This window comes from Lithobates pipiens, unplaced genomic scaffold (genome assembly GCF_037356315.1).
Source record: "Lithobates pipiens isolate NorthernLeopardFrog02 unplaced genomic scaffold, aLitPip1_a1.2 Scaffold_8, whole genome shotgun sequence".
Taxonomy (NCBI): Eukaryota; Metazoa; Chordata; class Amphibia; order Anura; family Ranidae; genus Lithobates; species Lithobates pipiens.
In genome coordinates this window covers 1143816-1165823 of record NW_027507903.1, presented here as the reverse complement: position 1 = coordinate 1165823, position 22008 = coordinate 1143816, and positions in this window count along the sequence as shown.

Sequence of the window (22008 nt, the reverse complement as noted above, 5' to 3'; positions counted from 1 at the left end):
ATAATGAATGTGCCTATTGAAGCACACACAACAATTTTATTTAGTTTGAACAGAAGGACAGCCCTGTGGTTTAACCAATCAGGGACTGCCACATAAAATATGCAAGATAGTATATTTTACTACGTCATCATGGTTTTTTTGTACAAGCAATTTCTGCCTAGTAACAAAAAGCTAAATATATACATTTTTATACAGTTTAAAATGTTTCTTAAGTCTGGTGCAAGACAGGCCTGTGGTTTTAACGCCATGGAGTTACTTCTGCTCTCAAAAAGGGAAGTAGCTTAACCGCATCCATCTGTTCTGAACAGATATCTAACCTTGTGACAATTCTAAATGCCTTGTACAAGCAAAAACACATATGACCTTAAGCAATAGATTTCTATGTCATGCTAACAGTAATTTTCCAATACCCAAAATGGATGTCTTCTAACAAGATGGTTCCCTCATTTACCTTATAATCCTTCCTTTGATCATTCTGTGATTTACATAATGATCATTCCTTTTCTAATTTAATAGCACAGGCTTCATACTCCGAACCCTTGTGCTCTTGGTTTCTATACCATACCGTTGGATCCTTAACAATGGAAGTGAGTTTCAGATCCTTCGGAGCGACCGTGTTTCCCTTTTTACATAAACATTTGATTATCTTATAACAGGCATATAAAAATAGAATGAAGAGAATCACAGTGACAATTGTCATGGCAGCATTTCGGAGCCAAGATATTAATCCCCCAAAACTAAAACTGCTCGAGAAGGGATCCCAGTTTTTTCCTATGTTCCTTGCCTCTTTCTGTAGTTTATTTACCTCTTCCCTGTGTTGAGCAATAACGTCATAGTAGTCTGGGACTTCGATGCTGGTATTATGAATCCAGGTACAGCACTCATAATCCTCAGTAGTCTCACAGAGGCCAGTAAGGGCTGCACTCATACTTTCTATAGCCAACTCATGTAGTTCTAGTTGCTTCCTAATTGCCCTAGTTTCTAGATTTAGTTTGGTTATGTCATCAGAATTTTCCTCCAGAATCTCATCAATTATGCCAGTGTAATTATTTAATCTTTTCATTAGGTCAATTCCCCACCCTGTCCAGGAAGGGAACCATGCCCAGGCCATATCTTTTCCTAAAAACAATTCTCGTTTATTACGGTGTCTAAGGGGATATCTAGGATGCATGCTGGCTTCAAGGAGGTGACTTCCCTTGTTATCCCCTAATACCCCCATAATAGGAACCAGGGCTGCAAGGTAACACCACCCCTGGGGTTTGGTTGGGATCCAGGGGTGACAGAGTTTGCCGCAGCATATATATATGGTATTTCCTAGAGCTAGGGGTCGTTTATGGAACACGTTCCTAAGAGTATCAGAAAGGCCAGAGAGCACCAGAATTGACATTAATTGGTGTATTGTAGTCTTGGTACTGGAGCTAAGAAAGTCTAAAAAGGTGGCATTTAGGGTGGGATCTGAAGTATGGAAGAAAGAAGGACTGTTAAATGATGTCATTGAAATGTTAAGTTTTGCTTGTTTGCAAACCTCGGCTCCATCTGTGGTGTTTCCCAGTCGGAAACACCAGTCTGGGAAGTGGCTTCTACCTATAATTTGGAAAGTGAGGGTTTTATTTGGACGGGTCCTAGTAACATTCGTTAGGACGATAGGGGGTGTTCCATTAAGGAGGGGGGTAAAATTCAAGGGGACTGCCATGAGAGGGATTCTAGCTGTACTGGGATGTAGCTTGCTGCAAATCCAGCATTTCTCAAAACCAGATTTTTGAGCATAGCTATATTTGAATTTTAGTAGTAACATCTTGTTAGTCAGTCCCTTAGGTGACTCATTAACGGGTACAATACTTCTACTATGTCTTTGGCCGGGGGTATTATTCATCTTAGGTGGTCCACATATCCCTTTTAATAAACCTAAATCTTCTGGATGATATATACAGTTAGCTATCAACCATGTGGGCAGGAATACAAATAGTACCAGACTACCCCAAAGGCATACAGCCTTCCCTGACACTGATGGAGAAAGCATCTTTGTTTTTTTAAAGTTCTGATTATTTGTTATCTAAGAGTTCTGTTCTTCTTCTTCGTTTCTCATCCCGGCAGTTGTTGGCTCTGTTTTGTCCTTTTGAGGGGTGTGGGATCTTCCAGGGAAATTTGTTCTATGCCTCTCTGAACTTCTTGTAGATCTTGTTCTTGGGAGTTGCTGCTCTGTCACTGCCAGGGGCTCTGGAGTCGAGGGAAGCTGGGGACACTTTTTAAGACGGCTGGCGTGGATCCAGGTGTTTCCTAGGTCTGTTAACACTGCGGTCCTGGATACCTTTTCCACCTTCCATGGTCCTGAGAAAGCCGGTCCGATACTCTTTCTTTGTGCTAATTGTTTGATCAGCACTTTATCCCCAGGGATGAAGGGATGCGTTGGTTCTGTGGGAAGAGGGAAAAAAGGTGACAGAAACTTGTTCGTTTATTTCGTGGAGCATACTTACCAGGTTTTTCACGTACATTTCCTGTTGGGAATAAATGTCAATATCAGTGTCTTGGTCTAATGGGGGTAATTCTATGTTTGCGGGGATTCCCATGAGGACCTCAAAGGGTGATAGTTTTGTTCTTGCATGTGGATCTTCCCCTCTTTTGACCACAGACCCTCTGGGTCTTTGGTCAAGCCAGCCTTCACCCAATACAAGACATCTTCCTCAGTGGCTAATGATTGCATTTGTGCCACTACAGATTTAAAGTTAGGACAGGTGAAATGATCCTTAAAGTACATGGACGTGGGGGTGGGCTCCTGGGTGGAGGACTGGGCTGCCTTTTTCGCTTCTCGGTCAGCTAAAGCATTTCCCTTGGAAAGTTTGCTATTATCTGAAGAATGTGCTTTTACTTTAATTATTGCCACCTCTTTTGGGAGCAAAATAGCCCGAAGAAGTGCCTCAATCTGGGTAGCATTGGAAATAGGTTTATTATCCGCTGTTTTAAAACCTCTTTTAGCCCATATTACTCCGAAGTCATGCACCACCCCAAATGCATATCTACTGTCAGTGTAAATGTTCACCTTCTTATCTGTAAATAAAATGCAGGCCCTGGTGAGGGCTTCCAGTTCAGCCACCTGAGCCGAAGAGGGGGGCAGTGGTTTGGCTTCTAATACCTTGTTTGGCAACTGGACTATTGCATATCCTGTTTGGAAGGTGGAATCAGAGGGACGGGAGCAACTACCGTCCACAAAAACATCGTCTGCATTGGTAATCGGTACGTCGGTGAGGTCTGGTCTTGGTGATGTGATAGACTCCACTCGTGTTATACAGTCATGAAACTGGTCTGGGTCTTGTGGTAGGCGTAACATGGAGTGCAAGAGACGGACGGCAGGGTTGTTGGCGGGAACATATTTGAGAGACAGATTGTCTGTGTTCATGAGGGAAATCTCATATCCGCTGAGTCTTTGTGAGGTCATGTGTTGGGTGTTCATGTTCTGTATGAGGTGGGTGACAGAATGTGTGGTGTAAAGTGTCATCGGGTGTCCCAAGACCATCTTGTTGGCATCTTGTACGGCCATAGCACAGGCGGCTAAATTCTGAAGGCATGATGGCATGCCTTGAACCTGAAGGGGGAGTTTTTTAGATAGGTAGGAGACAGGGCGGTAGCCTGTTCCATGCTGTTGTGTTAGCACGGCGGCAAAAGAGCTTCCTGAAACTACACAGTACAGCTGAAAAGCTTTACCATAGTCTACCAATCCCAGGGCGGGAGCATTTGACAGACTGTTTAATAGAGCTTGAAAAGCTTGTAGTCTGTCTTCAGTCCAATCTATTAATTTAGGGGCTGTCGAGCCAGTAGCCTCTCTTAGGATACTATCATAATGAGAACAGTCAGGGATCCATTGGCGGCAATATACAATTGCACCCAAAAATGAGAGTAGGGCGGCCTTGTCTTTTGGCGGACTGAGAGCTTGTAGGGCTGCGGCACGTTTAGGTGACACCAGCCTTGTTCCTTCTCTAAGGATACAACCTAAGTATTCAACCTGGGACTGGCACCATTGCACCTTCTTCCTGGAGGCGAGGTGTCCAGCTCGGGCTAAGTGTCCCAACAGTGATGTTGAATCGACCGCACAGTCTTCAGCAGTTCGACTGCACAGGAGCAAGTCGTCCACATACTGTATCAGTACCGACCCTCGCTCAGATGTCCAAGACTTGACAGTCTCGTTGAGTACCATAGAGAAGGCGGCTGGACTGTCTACATACCCTTGCACTAAACGCGTCCAGGTTAACTGGCCCCCGGCCCAGGAGAAAGCAAACATAGGTTGGGCTTCCTCCGCAATGGGAATGCTAAAGAAAGCATTCGCTAAATCAATTACTGTGTAGCATAGAGAGTCTGCCGGTATGCATGAGAAAATAAAAGTGATGTCTGAGACTAGGGGTGGGAGGGGAATCACTTGTTTGTTTACTGCTCTGAGGTCTTGTACAAGTCTCCACTCCCCACTGGCCTTTTTTACGGGGTAAATGGGCGTGTTCCAGGGACTGATGATCGGTCTCAGGATACCTTTTGATATGTAATCATTAATTTGAGGGGAGATGCCTTGGACTTTCTCTGGGGGTAGGGGATACTGTTTTTGATATTGTATCCCTGCATCTGATCGCATTTGGGGTGCATATGGTGTGCAATTAATAAAGCCCACACTACCTTTGTTTTCTGCCCAAATCGTGTGATGGTCAAGGGAGGAAGGTATCATCAGAAAGAAACTCCTGTGTGCATGTCTTTTTGGGCTGTGTAAGTCACAAAGAGGGGAACTTGCAGTGAGGGAGCCGTCTTTGTCAAACTTAATGGTAATGTTCAACTGGGATAGTAAATCTCTGCCCATGAGGGACACTGGACAGGAAGTCAGGACAGCGAAACTCTGCATACATAGCTCTAGTCCATCCGGGGTAGAGACTGGTAAAGGCGGGGTGACGGAATGAGTGACCGATGTCCCATTTATTCCAATAGAGTGTCCCTCAGTACACAGTGGTGTGTCATACCTCTCATCATTTAATGAGCTAAAAGTGGCACCTGAATCAAGCAGGAAACACACTATGTGGTTGTCTACGCGTAATATAACTTGTGGTAGACTCTTCCATGATAGGTTGTGGCACACCAGACTGAGGGAAGGAACATACTCTAGGCATCTCTATTGGGGGTGTGTTTGTCGGGTAGACGGCCACTGCATAGGGATTCGAGGGGGAGGTCTGTTAGAGGTTGGGGTGTAGGGTGGCTGTGCAAGCCCATGGTTTTGAGATGGTGTTTGGGGAGGTGGCGGATATTGGGGGTACCTTGTAGTGTGAGGGGGGGGGCGATTAGTAGCATTGTACCCCCTTCCTCTGCCCCTTGGATAGCTCGCCCTCTGTCTATATGGGCACTGTGATTTCCAATGTCCCTGTTCCCCACAATTAAAACATCCTTGGTCAGGTGGGTAGGGCTGCATGGTCATGAGGTGCGGTGGTGAGGATGAGGTTTCAGGTGTGACTAGGGTTTGTGTTTGTGTCAAGGAGGGGAAAATTCCCCCTTTTTGTTCAAAGACTCCTGAAGTCTCTCTGGACCTAGCGTCCTTCATGAATTCATCTGGTGCTTGCTCTGCCCATTTGGGGTTTGTGAATTTGAGCAAGTGCGTCACTTTGGGATCGCCTCCCGACATGATGGTAGTAGTAAATAATTGTGGTGTGACCCCATCTACAGCTTTCCATAGGGAGTATACTCTGGTACAGTAATCATAGAATTTCTCTTTAGGTCCCTGCTTGGCTAGGATCAGTTCTTGGAGTGCAGATGATCCTTTGTATAATTTGGACCAATGACCTCCCATGCCTTTCCAAAAGGATATCCAATCCTTATTGGTCTGAATATGGGTTGTCCATAGGTTGTCTACAGGGGCTACTTCTGGGCTGTCTGGGTCTACAATGCTAAGAATACTTTTTATGTCATCTTTGTCAAGCCCTGTGCCTGCACTATATTTTGCCAGAAAGGTACCTGCATCTCGTGGATACTTCTTGGGATTGGGACATAGTTCTTTTATTTTGGAGAGTGTACCCAAAGGTAATGGTATATGCACCTCGGTGTTCCCCATAGTCATCAAAGGTGCTTTGAGTGAAGCCCCTACTGCTTCTCTCTCAGTTTCCTCTTCTATGGATAATGTCCCTGTTTTACTAATTGGACCTGACTCCTCAGTTTTGGGAATAGGTGTCTCTTTTGTATGGCTTCTTGTAGTGGTGGGGGGCAGCGCTATAATCCTATCCTGCGCTTCTTTCAACATTTCCTCCTTCTTCCCTAATTGCTTTCTTAACTTTTCTAGTTCCTTTTGTAAGTCCTCCATCCTATGTACCTCTCTCTCTCTTCCCTCCTGAAATTCCTTCTCCCTTACTTCCAAGTTTTTCTGATACATTTCTAACTCTATTTTCCTATCCACTTGTACCTTTTCTGCCTCATTGAGGACTATTTCTTTTTGTTGTAGGCCTTCCATAAGTGTTTCTAACTCAGTTCTCCTTTTTCCTATTCTCTCTTCTTCCTCCTTTTTCTTCTCTTCAAACTCTTTTATTTTTGCCTCTAATTCCTGCATTTCGGGACTACCCACTTCTTCTTGTCCTGTAACTTCTTCCTGTCTCCCCTCTTCCTCTCTGCCCCTACTTATTTGTTCCCATTGGGCCACTTGTTCTGGTGTTGCTGTGGCGTGTGCTATGGCGGCTAGGACTACAGGATCCAGTGAAGGATATAATTGAAGGTATGGACCTGGCGTCCCATCTTCGTTTTTTACCATAACATAAGGTGGGGGTGGACATTGAGGCGGGGGAGGGGGAGGTGAGGGGGGTGCAGGGGCTTCAGCCATAGCACTGGGTCCTATATTTGGAGTAAGCTTAGTAGTTTTATTAATATGCTTCTTTTTATATTTGTGTAGACATTTATCCCATGCATGGTAACAATCTTTTATATATTGAATATTTTCCCACTTCCCTGGAGGGTACGAATTTTTGTGGATTTGGCATATTTTACTTACTTCCTGCCAGTCTTCCTCAGTACAAGGACCATATGGCCCTGGGTCATGTATCCCCAATTGCTGACACCTTTCTCGGACTTGTGTCCAAAATGGTTCTACCTGGGGGCCAGGGATCATATTACTGACAAATTCATAGGGTGATGGGGTGGCCATAGCTTGGGTTGCTGCAGTATTCCCCATCTAGTAGTCTGGGCAGTGTGTGTCTAGTGGCAGGACACAGGTGATAACACCCGGTTTGTCCAACAATCCGGTCTCTGGTCTGGGAGTAGGATCCCTGATCTTTTTTGGGGCAGATGGACTTATATAAAACTATGAAGATTTACCCTTAATATACGATGAAGGGTAAATTTTTCCTGGTGGCGGTATTTACCCCTCTTACACCAAGTCTGCAAGAGAACCCCCCTGGTCTGGTGGTCAGTCAAATCCACTTGTCATCTATTCTTAGGAAGAGTAGACCTAACGTGCAATGGGGGCAGGCGGATGCTATGTCACTACAAGAGGGCTCCTCATATTCTGCACTCATTTAAACAACAACAATTATTTTCCTTATACTCTATATTAAAACTTATACTCTATATACTTACACGTGTACCTAGAGAGAAACAGACATATTCTTAATATACTTTAAGACATGAAATAACCGTATTGCAATACATTTATCAATTTCAACCTCTCGAAGTCCCAAGCGTTGAATGTTTCCCTCCAACCCCGTGGCACAGTTGAAACACTTTTTCAAGTTCAAATGGAGTGACTTAACCATACGTTATGTAGGGATAAACCTTTCCTCTAAGATCGAACGTCTGTACCAGGCCAATTACCTCCCATGTACCTCAAACTGGAATCCGAGCTTAAGACCTGGGCACTGCACAGGCTATCTTGGATGGGTAGAATCAACTCAGTCAAGATGACTTTACTCCCCAGATTGCTATAGCTATTTAGATCTCTCCCGATTCCAGTTAGAAGAGATCATATAAAATCATTTCAGGGGAAAATAACCAAATTTATTTGGGGAAAGGCAGGATATAGATTTTCCCAACGCATCCTCTCCAGCCCCAAATCCCAGGGCGGGATGGGACTCCCTAACCCTAGCGGCAAGGCTGGCTCTACTCTCCACGGTCTATTGAAGACTAGAGAAGCCAGGCTGGATACACATAGAGAGACATGCAGTGCCAACATACACACTGGACTTCCTTCTCTGGTGTCCCCCCAAAAATAGACCCCCAGTTATGTCCCCCACCTTGTCCCACTCGGTATCCCTATGGGACACTTTGAGAAATCTTCCTTCCTTGATCTCAGAAATCCAACCTCTCGCTCACATTTTCCATAACCCACAATTTAGCCCAGGCATGGACATTAAATCCTTTAAATGGTGGCTCGATAAGGGAATGTACCATACTGTACACCACTTTTCCTGCACAGGCCCGCTCTCCATTAACCGCTTTCAGACCGGACCATTTTGCTTGCTTAAGACCAGACCACTTTTTGCGATTTGGCACTGCGTCGCTTTAACTGACAATTGCGCGGTCGTGCGACGTGGCTCCCGAACAAAATTGACGTCCTTTTTTTCCCACAAATAGAGCTTTCTTTTGGTGGTATTCGATCACCTCTGCGGTTTTAATTTTTTGCGCTATAAACAAAAATAAAGCGACAATTTTGAAAAAAACGCATTATTTTTTGCTTTTTGTTATAATAAATATCCCCCAAAAATATATAAAAAAACTTTTTTTCCCTCAGTTTAGGCCGATACGTATTCTTCTACATATTTTTGGTAAAAGAAATCGCAATAAGCGATTATTGATTGGTTTGCCCAAAAGTTATAGCGTTTACAAAATAGGGGATAGTTTTATGGCATTTTTATTAATAATTTTTTTTTTTTACTAGTAATGGCGGCGATCAGCGATTTTAATTGTGACTGCGACATTATGGCGGACAGATCGGACATTTTTGACACATTTTTGGGACCATTGTCATCTATACAGCAATCACTGCTATACAAATGCAGTGATTCCTGTGTAAATGGCACTGGCAGTGAAGGGGTTAATCAGGGGGTGGCAGTGTAGGGGTTAAGTGTTCCTAGGGGTGTGTTACTAACTGTGGGGGGGGCTGGGCTTTGTTTTAGTGAACACTGATCTCTGCTCCAATCACATGGAGCAGAGATCAGCGTCACTTGTTGCTAGGCAGAACGGGGAGATGCTGTTTACAATGGCATCTCCTCGTTCAGCCACCCCGTGAGACAATCGCGGGTACGCCCATGGTCGATCGAGTCCGCGTGACCCACGACCGGACTCACGGGGGTCCCGACCGACACGCCAGAGCGCCACCGGCGACGCTCTTGCGATGGCAGGGCGGCATTTAAAATTGGACGTACCTGTATTATTATTATTATTATTCAGGATTTATATAGCGCCAGCAATTTACGCAGTGCTTTACAATATAAAAAGGAGACAATACAGTTACATTACAATAAAATACAAGAGGATCTTCTGAGCCCTGCTCAGAAGAGCTTACAATCTAATAGGGTGGGGCAGGTGGTATAAAAGGTTATAACTGTCGGGAATGAGCTGATGGAAGTGGTAGGAGATTAGTTGGAGACATGATAGGCTTCCCTGAAGAGATGAGTTTTCAGGGATCGCCTGAAGGTAGCAAGAGTAGTGGATAGCCGGACCAGTGGAGGTAGCGAGTTCCAGAGGATTGGAGAGGCTCTGGAGAAATCCTGGAGACGAGCATGGGAGGAGGAGACGAGAGAGCTTGAGAGTAGGAGGTCTTGAGAAGAACGGAGGGGACGATTTGGGTGATATTTGGAGACAGGATTGGTGATGGAGCTCGGGGCAGAGTTGTGAATGGCTTTGTATGTTGTGGTTAGTATTTTGAATTTAATTCGCTGGGTGATTGGGAGCCAGTGTAGGGATTGGAGGAGAGGGTTGGCAGACACTGAGCGGTTGGTAAGGTGGATAAGTCTGGCAGCAGCATTCATGATAGACTGAAGAGGAGAGGAGCCTATGGAGAGGCAGGCCAATGAGAAGTGACTTGCAATAGTCAAGGCGAGATATAACAAGGGAGTGAATGAGGGGCTTGGTGGTTTCATTTGACAATATGCCTGCCCGTGCCATTCTGCCGACTTACATCAGCGTGCGCCAGTCGGGAAGTGGTTAAACAAACATTGGGTGAACAAATTAGACCTTCCAGACTGCAAAAAAAATAGGTTTTATCAAATTTCCCACATTTTTTTGGAAAAATAAACTTAATCCTCCGAACTTCATGGACTACGTGCGTTGGCGTGGCCAGGTGACAGGGCAAAGAGGTGGCACATCCTTAACCACTTCCCACCCGGCTGATGCATATATACGGCCGGGTGGGAGCCATCTACTCCTGATAGGACGTTCAGGAACGTCATTCAGGAGTAGCGGGATCGCGCGCGCGCGTGCCCGCGCAGCGGCGCGATCCCGATGTGCTCGTGTCACCCGGACACGGCACATCTCAGATCGGCAGGAGGGCTCTGTGATTGGCCCTCCTGATCACATGACGGCCGTGTACAATCACGGCCGTCATGTGATGTAAACAAACAGACGGTTGCTAGGCAATCGGCTCTCCTCTCCTCACACGGAAGTCACCACTGAGGAGAGGAGAGCAGAACGCTGCAGACGGCTGATGATCAGTGAGTATGAGCTGTTTTTTACAGCTTTTTACTCACTGATCACCAGTCTAGTGTAAACACACAACACACCACACAGTACAAACACAGTCCCCACATATGTCCCCAAAACACACATGTCCCCAAAACATACATGTCCCCAAGTAATAAAAACACATGTCCCTAATAATAAAAACATGTCCCCCACATATGTCCCACTAAAATCACATGTCCCAATGATTATCTGCACACATATGTACATGATCATTTGCGTACATATGTCCGTGATCACACAAACCAATTATTATACACTTAACGGAATTTTTTTTACCAAAAACATGTAGCAGAATACATTTTGGCTTAAATTTATGACAAAATTTGATTTTATTGGATTTCTTTTCAAATAGAAAAAAGAAAATATTGTTTTTTTTCCAAATTTCCGCTATTTTTGCGCTTATATCGCAAAAAAAAAAAAAAAACGGAGTCGTGAATAAATAACACCAAAATAAAGCTCTATTTGTGCGAACAAAATGATAACAATTTCATTTGGGTACAGTGTAGGACGACCGCGCAATTGTCACTGAAAGCGCGAGAGCGATGAAAGCTGAAAATTGGGCTGGGAAGGAAGGGGGCGAAAGTGCCCTGTATTGTAGTGGTTAATCTACTCATCACTTGCTAGACACACCACTATATTCCCATACATGGAAGCATGGGAAAGAGATGTACAAGAAAGTTGGGATCTGGAAGCATGGCATAAATCCTTCTCTAGATCCTTCAAAGGTGTAGTTATTACCTCACTGATAGAGGCCAACCTAAAGGTCATCACTAGACGGTACCTGGTCCCCACCAGGCTAGCTACCATCTCCCCTTCCTCTTCACCTTTATGCTTTAGGGACTCTCACATTCTAGGCACGATGACTCATGTATGGTGGGAATTCCCGAAAAATTAGGGGCTTTTGGAATAAAATGTTTAACCTCATTCCCAAAGTAACTGTCTACTCTGTCCCACAGACCCCATCTATAGCTTTACTAAATGGCTCCATACCGAAAACCCCAAAACCTACCGAAAAATCTTCTTTATACTGCTAGGAGCAAAGATCACTACAGCTAAGGCCTGGAAGCAACCCAGGGTCTCTATTATCACAACCAAAAGAAAGATCTCATGGATAATGGCCGAGGAAGAAAATAGTCAGCTCTATCCTAGACACAAACAAAAAAATTTGAAATGATATGGGAACCTTGGGCCCAATACCTAGGGATTTCCCTTCTTCCCAATACCAATTCTATATAAACAAGGGGCGGACAACCTTGATTCTGGCAACTGTACATCTATCCTATCCTATTCTATATCATTTATTTTTCTTCTTCCTTTATCTGTTTCTATCTTAATCATAAAGTCCTTGAGTATTACTGACGTCGTAACTAGAACCTTCAGGGCCCCGATGCAAGAAACCATGAAGGGCCCCCCTGAACCCCAGCCAGGGCCCTTCCCTCCGAGTCCGGCGGTGGAACTCCAGGGCGTGGTCACAGGTATGACCTTTGTGAGCCCTGTAGTTCCACCACTGGTATCAGTAGTTTTTGTTTATTATTTTATTTTTAGGTGCCCCATTGAGGGACTGTCCCTAGGCAGGAGGGGGTCCCCGTCCCCAGAAGAGATAAGGTCCTTTTCTCCAGGGCAGATGAAGTTACTGCCCCCAGGTGAGAAGGGGTCCCTGTCCCCAGGGGGAGATGGAGGGGGTATGTAATAGTGTGTGGGGGATGGGGTCTTCTCACTCACCATGACCAAGCTGCACTCATCCATGTTGGCCTGGGCTCCATCCAGTGTGCTGGACGGGTGATCAGCATATCTCCCAGAAAGACCTTTCATCATCTGTGTATGACGGGGGAGGAGAGGGGCTGGCAGACAAGCCTGCAGTGTCCTCCGGGGGGCTCTCATAGTGCTGCACTGCATCTGTGTGCTTAAAGTTTGTTTACCCGGGAGAAGTATGCAGTGCAGTGTGGGCCGGACTCAGGGGGGGCGGGACTCTGGCTGGGGAGAACAGACATCGGACTGAGCGGCAATGCATGGAGCAGGAGAGGGGTACTCTGAGGAGCCGGCCGAGGACACAGGTCATGCGGGGAATGCACAACTGAAGAGCAGCCAGTGCGATAGTCAAGCATGGAGCTCTGCTAGTCACCCTCCACCTCCAGCCACCCGTGTGCATGGTGCACTGGTACCCCTAGCTGCCTATGCTGCTTCCGGCCATATGTAGAGGGGGCTGCATGGGCCCCCTGAATCACAGGGCCTGGTTGCGGTCGCAACTGCTGCACCCCCTATAGTTACGCCCCTGGTTAGGAGCCTTTATCATTTAGGCTCAACCAGACCCCATTAGGCAGTTCTAAGCATGTGGTCTTTAAATGTTGCCTATCCACAGACAGGCTTATCACCTTGGGACCCTCTTATTATTCGAAACTCCGGGAAAGTTTTTGCTCTGAGTTGGATGTGTGAGTGAACCCGCCGGTCATCTCTTTACACAGTGTGTTCCCAATGGGGATGTCGGGGGAGACGGGCGGGTCTCTTCTACTCACCACTATTAAAGAGGAAGTAAACCCTGATGGTTTTACTTCCTCTTTTTTTCCCTGCAAAGGTAAAGCATAATGAACTACTATGCATCGCATAGTAGTCCATTATGTGTCACTTACCTGACACAGGAGCCAGCGAAGTCACCGCTGTCCCCTGTAGTCCGCCGCATCCATGTTGCTTGTGGCGTCTCGCAGCTCCGACGAATCACAGCGGCGCAACCGCGATGACGTCACTCCCGCGCATGCGCACGGGAGTCGACAAATTTGGCAAATCCATTCTTGGATTTGCCGCATTTAGTGCGCCTGCGCGCCGCTGTCTACGGCGCATGCGCCGTAGACAGCGGTGCCCATTTTCGGGCAAATATCTCCTAAACCATATAGGTTTAGGAGATATTGCTTGGACCTACAGGTAAGCCTTAATCTAGGCTTACCTATAGGTCCAAGTTGTTTGGAAGGGTTTACTTCCTCTTTAAGTTATAGCTCCTGGGGTTGTGGATGGCTCCCTCTTGTTACGCAGAGGACAACTACTCTTTAACAATTCTATGTTTGAGTATATATGTGTTGTTCCCGACATGGTCTTTGTCATTACACTCTTTCTCTGTATTCCTTGTTTTTTTAAAAATCAATAAACATTTTGGAAGAAGAAAAAAAAAAAAAGGATCATCCAGCAATTACCATTCGCAACTCCTTCCCTTAAAGAGGAAGTAAACCCTGATGGGTTGACTTCCTCTTTGATTCCCTGCAAAGGTAAAGCATAATGGACTACTATGCATTGTTGGTGGGTCTCGCTGCTCCGGCGCTGTCTTTCGACTGAGCCGCGATGATGTCGCTCCTGCGCATGCGCATGGGAGCCGCCACTCGCGGCATATCGCCGATAACAGCGGCATGCTCAGTGCACCTGCGCGCCGCTGTCTACGGAGCATGCGCCGTAGACAACGGTGCCTGTCTTTTGCCAAATATCTGTAGGTTTAGGAGATATTTCTTGGACCTACAGGTAAGCCTTAATCTAGGCTTACCTGTAGGCAGGCCCGGACTGGGACAAAAAATAGGCCCGGGCATTTTACATTGAGCAGCCAACTTTTCCAGAGGGACTGTGTGTGGGGGGGGGTTGGTCGTCAGTAGACATTCATGGGGTGGCTGGTATCGTTCCTCCACCTGTAATGTGCAGGAACACTGTGATATGAAGGGGACTGCACTGTAAAGAGGCATTGCAATGATTACAGTGCAGTCTCCTTTTATATTACGATTTCCCAATCCTATTGTGGCCATACAATGCTTGTACTGTCTGTCTCCTATTGTGCCCACACTGCCCAGTGACACTAACCTTTCTCTCTGGTGGTGCTGGACAGCATGACACTCTCTCTCCGGTGGTGCTGGAGAGCATGGCTCTCTCTGGTGGTGCTGGAGAGCATGGCTCTCTCTGGTGGTGCTGGAGAGCATGGCTCTCTCTGGTGGTGCTGGAGAGCATGGCTCTCTCTGGTGGTGTGGGTACAGCATAGCTCTCTCTGGTGGTGTGGGTACAGCATGGCTCTCTGGTGGTGTGGGTACAGCATAGCTCTCTCTGGTGGTGTGGGTACAGCATGGCTCTCTCTGGTGGTGTGGGTACAGCATAGCTCTCTCTGGTGGTGTGGGTACAGCATAGCTCTCTCTGGTGGTGTGGGTACAGCATGGCTCTCTCTGGTGGTGTGGGTACAGCATAGCTCTCTCTGGTGGTGTGGGTACAGCATGGCTCTCTCTGGTGGTGTGGATACAGCATGGCTCTCTCTCTGGCTTCCCCCGGCACAGTCCTCTCTTTTTCCTTTAGTAGTCCACTTAGCTTCTTCCTGGGTTCCAGGCTCTCTTTCCCCCAGCAGAGTGCATGCTGGGGGCTGAAGTCTGCTGCCTGTGGATAGCAATGAGGCTTACCTCCTTCAGTATTACATGTCCCATGATGCATGGCTAACCTCTTCTGATTGGCCCTCCACTTTGGCCAATGGGTACAGAAACAAATCAGCAACAAGCCGAGCAGCCAAATGAGATTAGAGCTGTGCTCTGCTGACAGGAGAGGGGGGGGGCGAACAGGGGGGATACACTGACATCACACAGCTCGCCTCCCTCTTGTCACATATAGACACACGGAGAGGTAGAGCGGCCGCTCTGCATCTCCGTCCTTTCTCCTCTCCTGGCGTCCTGGTTGCCAGGTGCCCGTCGGCTGCCCGGCGCATGCGTGAAGCGGCGGCCTGGGTTGCCATGGATGGGCTTAGTAGGCGGAGAATGCCTCCTCCTCCCACCACCTGCGGCCGGTCCTGCATGTCCCTGCATGCAGCACAGAACATTAGCGGCCGGCCCTGCCTTTCGGCACCCACGGCGGAGGCCGGCCCTGCATGTAACAGACAGACAGGCAGCCTGGAGACCCGCGGCCCACCGGGCAAACGCCCGGTCTGCCCTATGGCCAGTCCGGGCCTGCCTGTAGGACAAAGTGGTTTGTAAGGGTTTACAACCACTTTAAAAGGGTAGTTTGGCACCATTTCTGAGATTAGAAGCACACAAACCGGCACATGGTGGAGAGAGCTCTGTTTGCAGGTAAGTCTGTCATAATGTGCTAATGTGCGGTGCCTTTACACACACAGGAACTTTAATGGCCTCCCAGTCTTAGTCTGTAGGGTTCAATATTGAGTTGGCTCCACCCTTTGCAGATATAACAGTTTCACCTCTTCTGGGAAGGCCGTCCACAAGGTTTAGGAGGGTGTCTATGGGAATGTTCGACCATTCTTCCAGAAGAGCATTTGTGAGGTCAGGCACTGATGTTGGAAGAGAAGGGCTGGCCTGCAGTCTCCGCTCTAATTCATCCCAAAGGTGTTCTAATGGGTTGAGCTCAGGACTGTCAAGTTCCTCCACCCCACATTCGCTCATCCATGTCTTGGACCTTGCTTTGTGCACTGGTCGAAACCATTTGGTGGAGGGGGGATTATGGTGTGGGGGTTGTTTTTCAGGGGTTGGGTTTTGCCCCTTTGTTCCAGTGAAGGAAACTCTTAAGGCGTCAGCATACCAAGACATTTGGGACAATTTCATGCTCCCAACTTTGTGGGAACAGTCTGGGGACGGCCCCTTCTTGTTCCAACATGACAAAAGTGCCTGGTTTTGGGGGGGGGAAGGGGTGAAAGTGCCCAGTATTGGGGGGAGGGCAGGAAGGTGGTAAAAGTGCCCAGTACTGGGGGTGAGGGCAGGAAGGGGGTGAAAGTGCCTACTATTGGGAGTGAGGGCAGGAAGGGGGTGAAAGTGCCCAGTATTGTGGGTGAGGGCAGGAAGGGGGTGAAAGTGCCCAGTATTTTGGGGGTGAGGGCAGGAAGGGGGTGAAAGTGCCTGGTATTGGGGGGGGGGGCTGGAAGGGGGTGAAAGTGGCCAGTATTGGGGATGAAGGCAGCAAGGAGGTGAGAGCAGGAGGGGGGTGAATGTGCCCAGTTTTGGGGGGAGGGCAGGAAGGGGGTGAAAGTGCCCGGTATTTTGGGGGAGGCCAGGAAGGGGGTGAAAGTGCCCAGTATTGGGGGTAAGGGCAGGAAGTGGGTCAAAGTGCCTAGTATTGGGGGTGAGGGTAGGAAGGGGGTGAAAGTGCCCAGTGTTGGGGGTGAGGGCAGAAAGGGGGTGAAAGTGCCCGGTATTTTGGGGGAGGCCAGGAAGGGGGTGAAAGTGCCCAGTATTGGGGGTAAGGGCAGTAAGGGGATGAAAGTGCCTAGTATTGGGGATGAGGGTAGGAAGGGGGTGAAAGTTCCTTGTATTGGGGGTGAGGGCAGGAATGGAGTGAAAGTGCCCAGTATTGGGGGGGCAGGAAGGGAGTGAAAGTGCCTAGTATTGGGGGTGAGGGCAGTAAGGGGGTGAAAGTGTCCAGTATTGGGGGTGAGAGCAGGAAGGGGGTGGAAGTGCTTAGTATTGGGGGTGAGGGCAGGAAGGGGGTGAAAGTACCCAGTATTGGGGGTGAGGGCAGGAAGGGAGTGAAAGTGCCTAGTATTGGGGATGAGGGCAGGGAGGGGGTGAAAGTGCCCAGCATTGGGGGTGAGGGCAGGAAGGGGATGAAAGTGCTTAGTATTGGGGATGAGGGCAGGAAGGGGGTGAAAGTGCCCAGTATTGGGGGTGAGGGCAGGAAGGGGGTGAAAGTGCTTAGTATTGGGGATGAGAGCAGGAAGGGGGTGAAAGTGCCCAGTATTGGGGGTGAGGGTAGGAAGGGGGTGAAAGTGCCCAGTATTGGTGGGGAGGGCAGGAAGGAGGTCAAAATGGCCGGTATTGGGGGTAAGGGCAGGAAGGGGGTGAAAGTGCCCAGTATTGGTGGGAGGGCAGGAAGGGAGTGAAAGTGCTCAGTATTGGGGGGGAAGGGCAGGAAGGGGGTGAAAGTGCCCGGTATTGAAGGGGTTAAGGTAAAACCATCCTTCTACCAGATTGAGGAGCGTTCTTATGTATTAGTGAGCGGTAATAATAAGTAAATATGACGTCTCCATCGCTGGACCAACGCAGCCATGTTACAAAATACTCATTCATGGAATTCAGCGTTTACAATTTGGTGCTTGGTTATATCAATTTATTGCTAATAGTAGAAAATGAATAAATAGACACCCGGAGCACACTGACACCACCAACCGTGCTTCTATATTACACTATTATCCTATCATAGAATACAAGAGACTGGCGGAGTACTGCTTTATCCATGTTTATATGCGATCTGCGCCACTTATCACGCTCTATGTGCGTTCTCGCCGTCCTAATAGGAATGAATGATTCATCGCGTTTCCGTATCTTTATATATGTGACAGCTCATCTCCCGGGATTGTTCAACCTGCAAATATTAATTGCCACCCCTACCCCCCCCCCCCCACTCACTGATGCGATTCTACTTCACGGCTGTACATTGAATTAATGAGTGTGGGAATTCACTGTCAACATATAAATAAGGTTAAAGCGGTACCCCGGCACTCCTTTTTTGGGCTTTTATATTCACATGATAAGATGTAGAAAGACTGTTTTGGTGGTGACAGTGGCATAAAGAGGAAAATTAAAAGGAGTTCTCTGATTGCCGGCCGCGCCGATCAGACGACCCCCTGCGATTACTTTGCCAAAAGAGCGACGCCTGGGAGACCACCGCCATCACTGCGAAAGCTGGGGCTACTACAGCGACTTACACCTTCCCGTGCCAAGCTGACCCAAGATACAAAATACAGCGAGGGAAAAAAATGGGTTTGATCCCCTGCAGATTGTGTAAGTTTTCCCCAAGAAACAAAGAAAGAAATATAAATGGAGTTGCAGGTCAGTGAGTAAAATAAGTATTTGACCCCCAAGCAAAACATGACTTATGCCGGGTACACACGATCGGAAATTCGGCCAGCAAAAGACAGATGAGAGCTTTTGGTCGGAAAATGCGACCGTGTGTACGCTCCATCGGACTTTTGCTGGTCGAATTTCGGCCAGCAAAAGATTGAGAGCATGTTCTCAATTTTCTGGTTGGAAACAGTTTCCTATTCGAAAATGCGTTTGTGTGTGCGCAATTCCGACGTGCAAAAAAAACTCACGCATGCTCAGATTCAACTACGAGACGGAAGCTATTGGCTACTGGCTATTGAACTTCCTTTTTTCTGGTCCCGTCGTACATGTTGTACGTCACCGCGTTCTTGACGGGTGGAATTTGGTGTGACCCGTGTGTATGCAAGACAGCTTGAGCGAAATCCCTTCGGAATTCCATCGGGAAAACCACCAGAGCTTTTTCCAACCAAAATTCCGATCGTGTGTACGCGGCACCAGTAGTTGGTGGAGAAACCCTTGTTGGCGAGCACGGAGGTCAGACGTTTCTTGTAGGTGGTGACCAGGTTTGCACACATCTCAGAAGGGATTTTGGTCCTCTCTTCTTTACAGATCTCCTCTAAATCCTTAAAGGAGAAGTCCAGCCTAAGCTCGTTTGCCCTCCTGTGACCCGCTTTCAGAAATCAGACTGATACCCCTCTCAGGCTCTCAGCGAGCTGCTGTAAGCCTGAGATGGGCGCAGGGCCAGTGCTACCACTAGGCAAACTAGGCAGCCGCCTAGGGTGCCCTGCTGCCTAGGGAGCCCGGCCACTGGTGTTCTTACTCTCTTCTCTCTCCAGCAAGCAACTAAGTCTTAGTATCAGCAGGCAGCCGCCGCTCCATTCACACATAGTGTCAGTGGTGCAGTGGCTACGGAGGACTGTGTCTGTGTTCCGACTCCCAAATGAATGGAAGCAAGCAGACATTAATTAATGGGTAATGGTAGGCTGCATTTGATGGACGCTGGTGAGGCTGCATTTGATGGGCACTGGTAGGCTGCATTGATGGGCGCTGGTGAGGCTGTATTTAATGGGCGCTGGTGAGGCTGCATTTGATGGGCACTGGTGAGGCTGCATTTGATGGGCACTGGTAGGCTGCATTGATGGGCGCTGGTGAGGCTGTATTTAATGGGTGCTGGGGAGGCTGCATTTGATGGGCACTGGTAGGCTGCATTGATGGGCGCTGGTGAGGCTGTATTTAATGGGTGCTGGTGAGGCTGCATTTGATGGGCACTGGTGAGGCTGCATTTGATGGGCACTGGTAGGCTGCATTGATGGGCGCTGGTGAGGCTGTATTTAATGGGTGCTGGGGAGGCTGCATTTGATGGGTACTGGTAGGCTGCATTGATGGGCGCTGGTGAGGCTGTATTTAATGGGTGCTGGTGAGGCTGCATTTGATGGGCACTGGTAGGCTGCATTGATGGGTGCTGGTGAGGCTGTATTTAATGGGCGCTGGTGAGGCTGTATTTAATGGGTGCTGGTGAGGCTGAATTTGATGGGCACTGGTGAGGCTGCATTTGATGGGCACTGGTAGGCTGAATTGATGGGCGCTGGTGAGGCTGCATTGATGGGCGCTGGTGAGGCTGCATTTGATGGGCACTGGTGGGCTGCATTGATGGGCGCTGGTGAGGCTGTATTTGATGGGCAAAGGGTGAGACTGAATTTTATGGGGACTGGTGGGCTGCATTTAATGAACGCTTTATTAAAAAGTTGGGTTATACACGGGCAAGGCAAGTTGGGGTGGTGCTGGGGGGCGGCAAAATTAGGTTTTGCTTAGCGTGTCAAAAATCCTTGGTCCAGCCCTGGACAGGCGCTCCCCGCCTCTCCACAGCTCAGCGTTCCAGTTAGCGCCGAGGAGCAGAGCGGAGAGCTGCTGATTGACAGTCAGCAGCTCTCTGCTCAGGGAGCTGTGAGAACCGAGTCATTGCCCAGTTCTCACTGTAGAGGTGACGGGGGACAGATGCAGCACCGGACTTATGCTGCATCCACCTAGGTAAGTATGATGGACGAAAACCCCCCAAACCCATACTTCTGTTTTAAGGTTTCTTGGCTGTCGCTTGGCAACTCGAAGGTTCAGCTCCCTCCATACATTTTCTATAGGATTAAGGTCTGGAGACTGGCTAGGCCACTCCATGACCTTATGTGCTTCTTCTTGAGCCCCTCCTTTGGTTCCTTGGTGGTATGTTTTGGGTCATTGTCATGCTGAAAGACCCATCCATGACCCACTTTCAGTGTTCTGGCCAAGGGAAGGAGGTTCTCATCCAAGATCTTACAATACATGGCCCTGTCTATTGGCCTCTCAATGCATCAATGTCAGCCTGTACCTTTAGCCTCATAGCATCATGTCTCCACCTCCGTGTGACTGTAGGGATGGTGTTATTAGGGTCATAGTCAGCATTTTTCTTCCTCCAAACACGGCGAGTCGAGTTAATGCCACAGAACTCAATTTTGGTCTCACCTGAGCACAGAACTTTCTCCCAATCCTTCTCTGAACCATTTAGATGTTCATTGGCAAACTTCAGACGGGCCTGTACATGTGTCTTCTTGAGGAGGAGGACCTTGCAGGCGCTGCAGGATTTCAATCCATGGTGGTGTATTGTGTTACCAATGGTTTGTTTGGTGACTGTGGTCCCAACTGCCTTGAGATCCTTCACAAGCTCCTCCCCTGTAGTTCTGGGCGGATCCCTCACTTTTCTCATGACCATCCTCACCCCATGAGGAGAAACCTTCCATGGTGCTCCAGACTGAAGGCGATTGATGGTTATCTTGTATTTCTTCCATTTGTGAATATTCGTTCCAGCAGTTGTCTCCTTCTCACCAAGCTTCTTGCTGATGGTCTTGTAGCCCATCCCAGCCTTGTGCAGGTCTCCAATCTTCTCCCCGACGTCCTCTGACAGATCTTTGGTCTTCCCCATGATGGTGAGGATTGGAGGGAAGAGATTCTGTGGACGGGTGTCTTTTATACGCATAACGAGTTGGCGGTTGGAGAACCTTCCTACATTGACAGGACTAATCTGTGTACCACATGAGCACCTACTGTAGCCAGTCTGTGAGCAAATACTTATTTTACTCACCAAACCGCAACTCCATTTATAACATTTGTATCATGTGTGTTTTTTCTGGATTTTTGGTTGATATTCTGTCTCTATCATGTAGCGGATGACATTTTGGATCAAATGTCATACGCATGGAAATGTAGTTTTTGCCTTGGAACAATAGGGGTTCTGAGGGTTAATTATGTAGGTAGGCCTTAACACACGTCTGGCCGGGCTGTGTTTGAAAGTTCTGCCTGGTCATGTGAGCGGTGAGGTGCACATGACAGGCCAGAACCAGGTCTGATTGGATGTTTTGGTATCGGCTTTCTCGGAACCAATCAGTGGGAGTGCCGGGGCCCGCTGAGGAGTCTGGGAAGTGGGTACTTAAGGGGTGTGGGTCACATGTTCGGGAGGGAGGAGTTTGTGAGACCTGTGGGGTCTGGTCTGGTTCCAGGACTGGGGTAGCCCCATGAGGGGTCCTGGTCA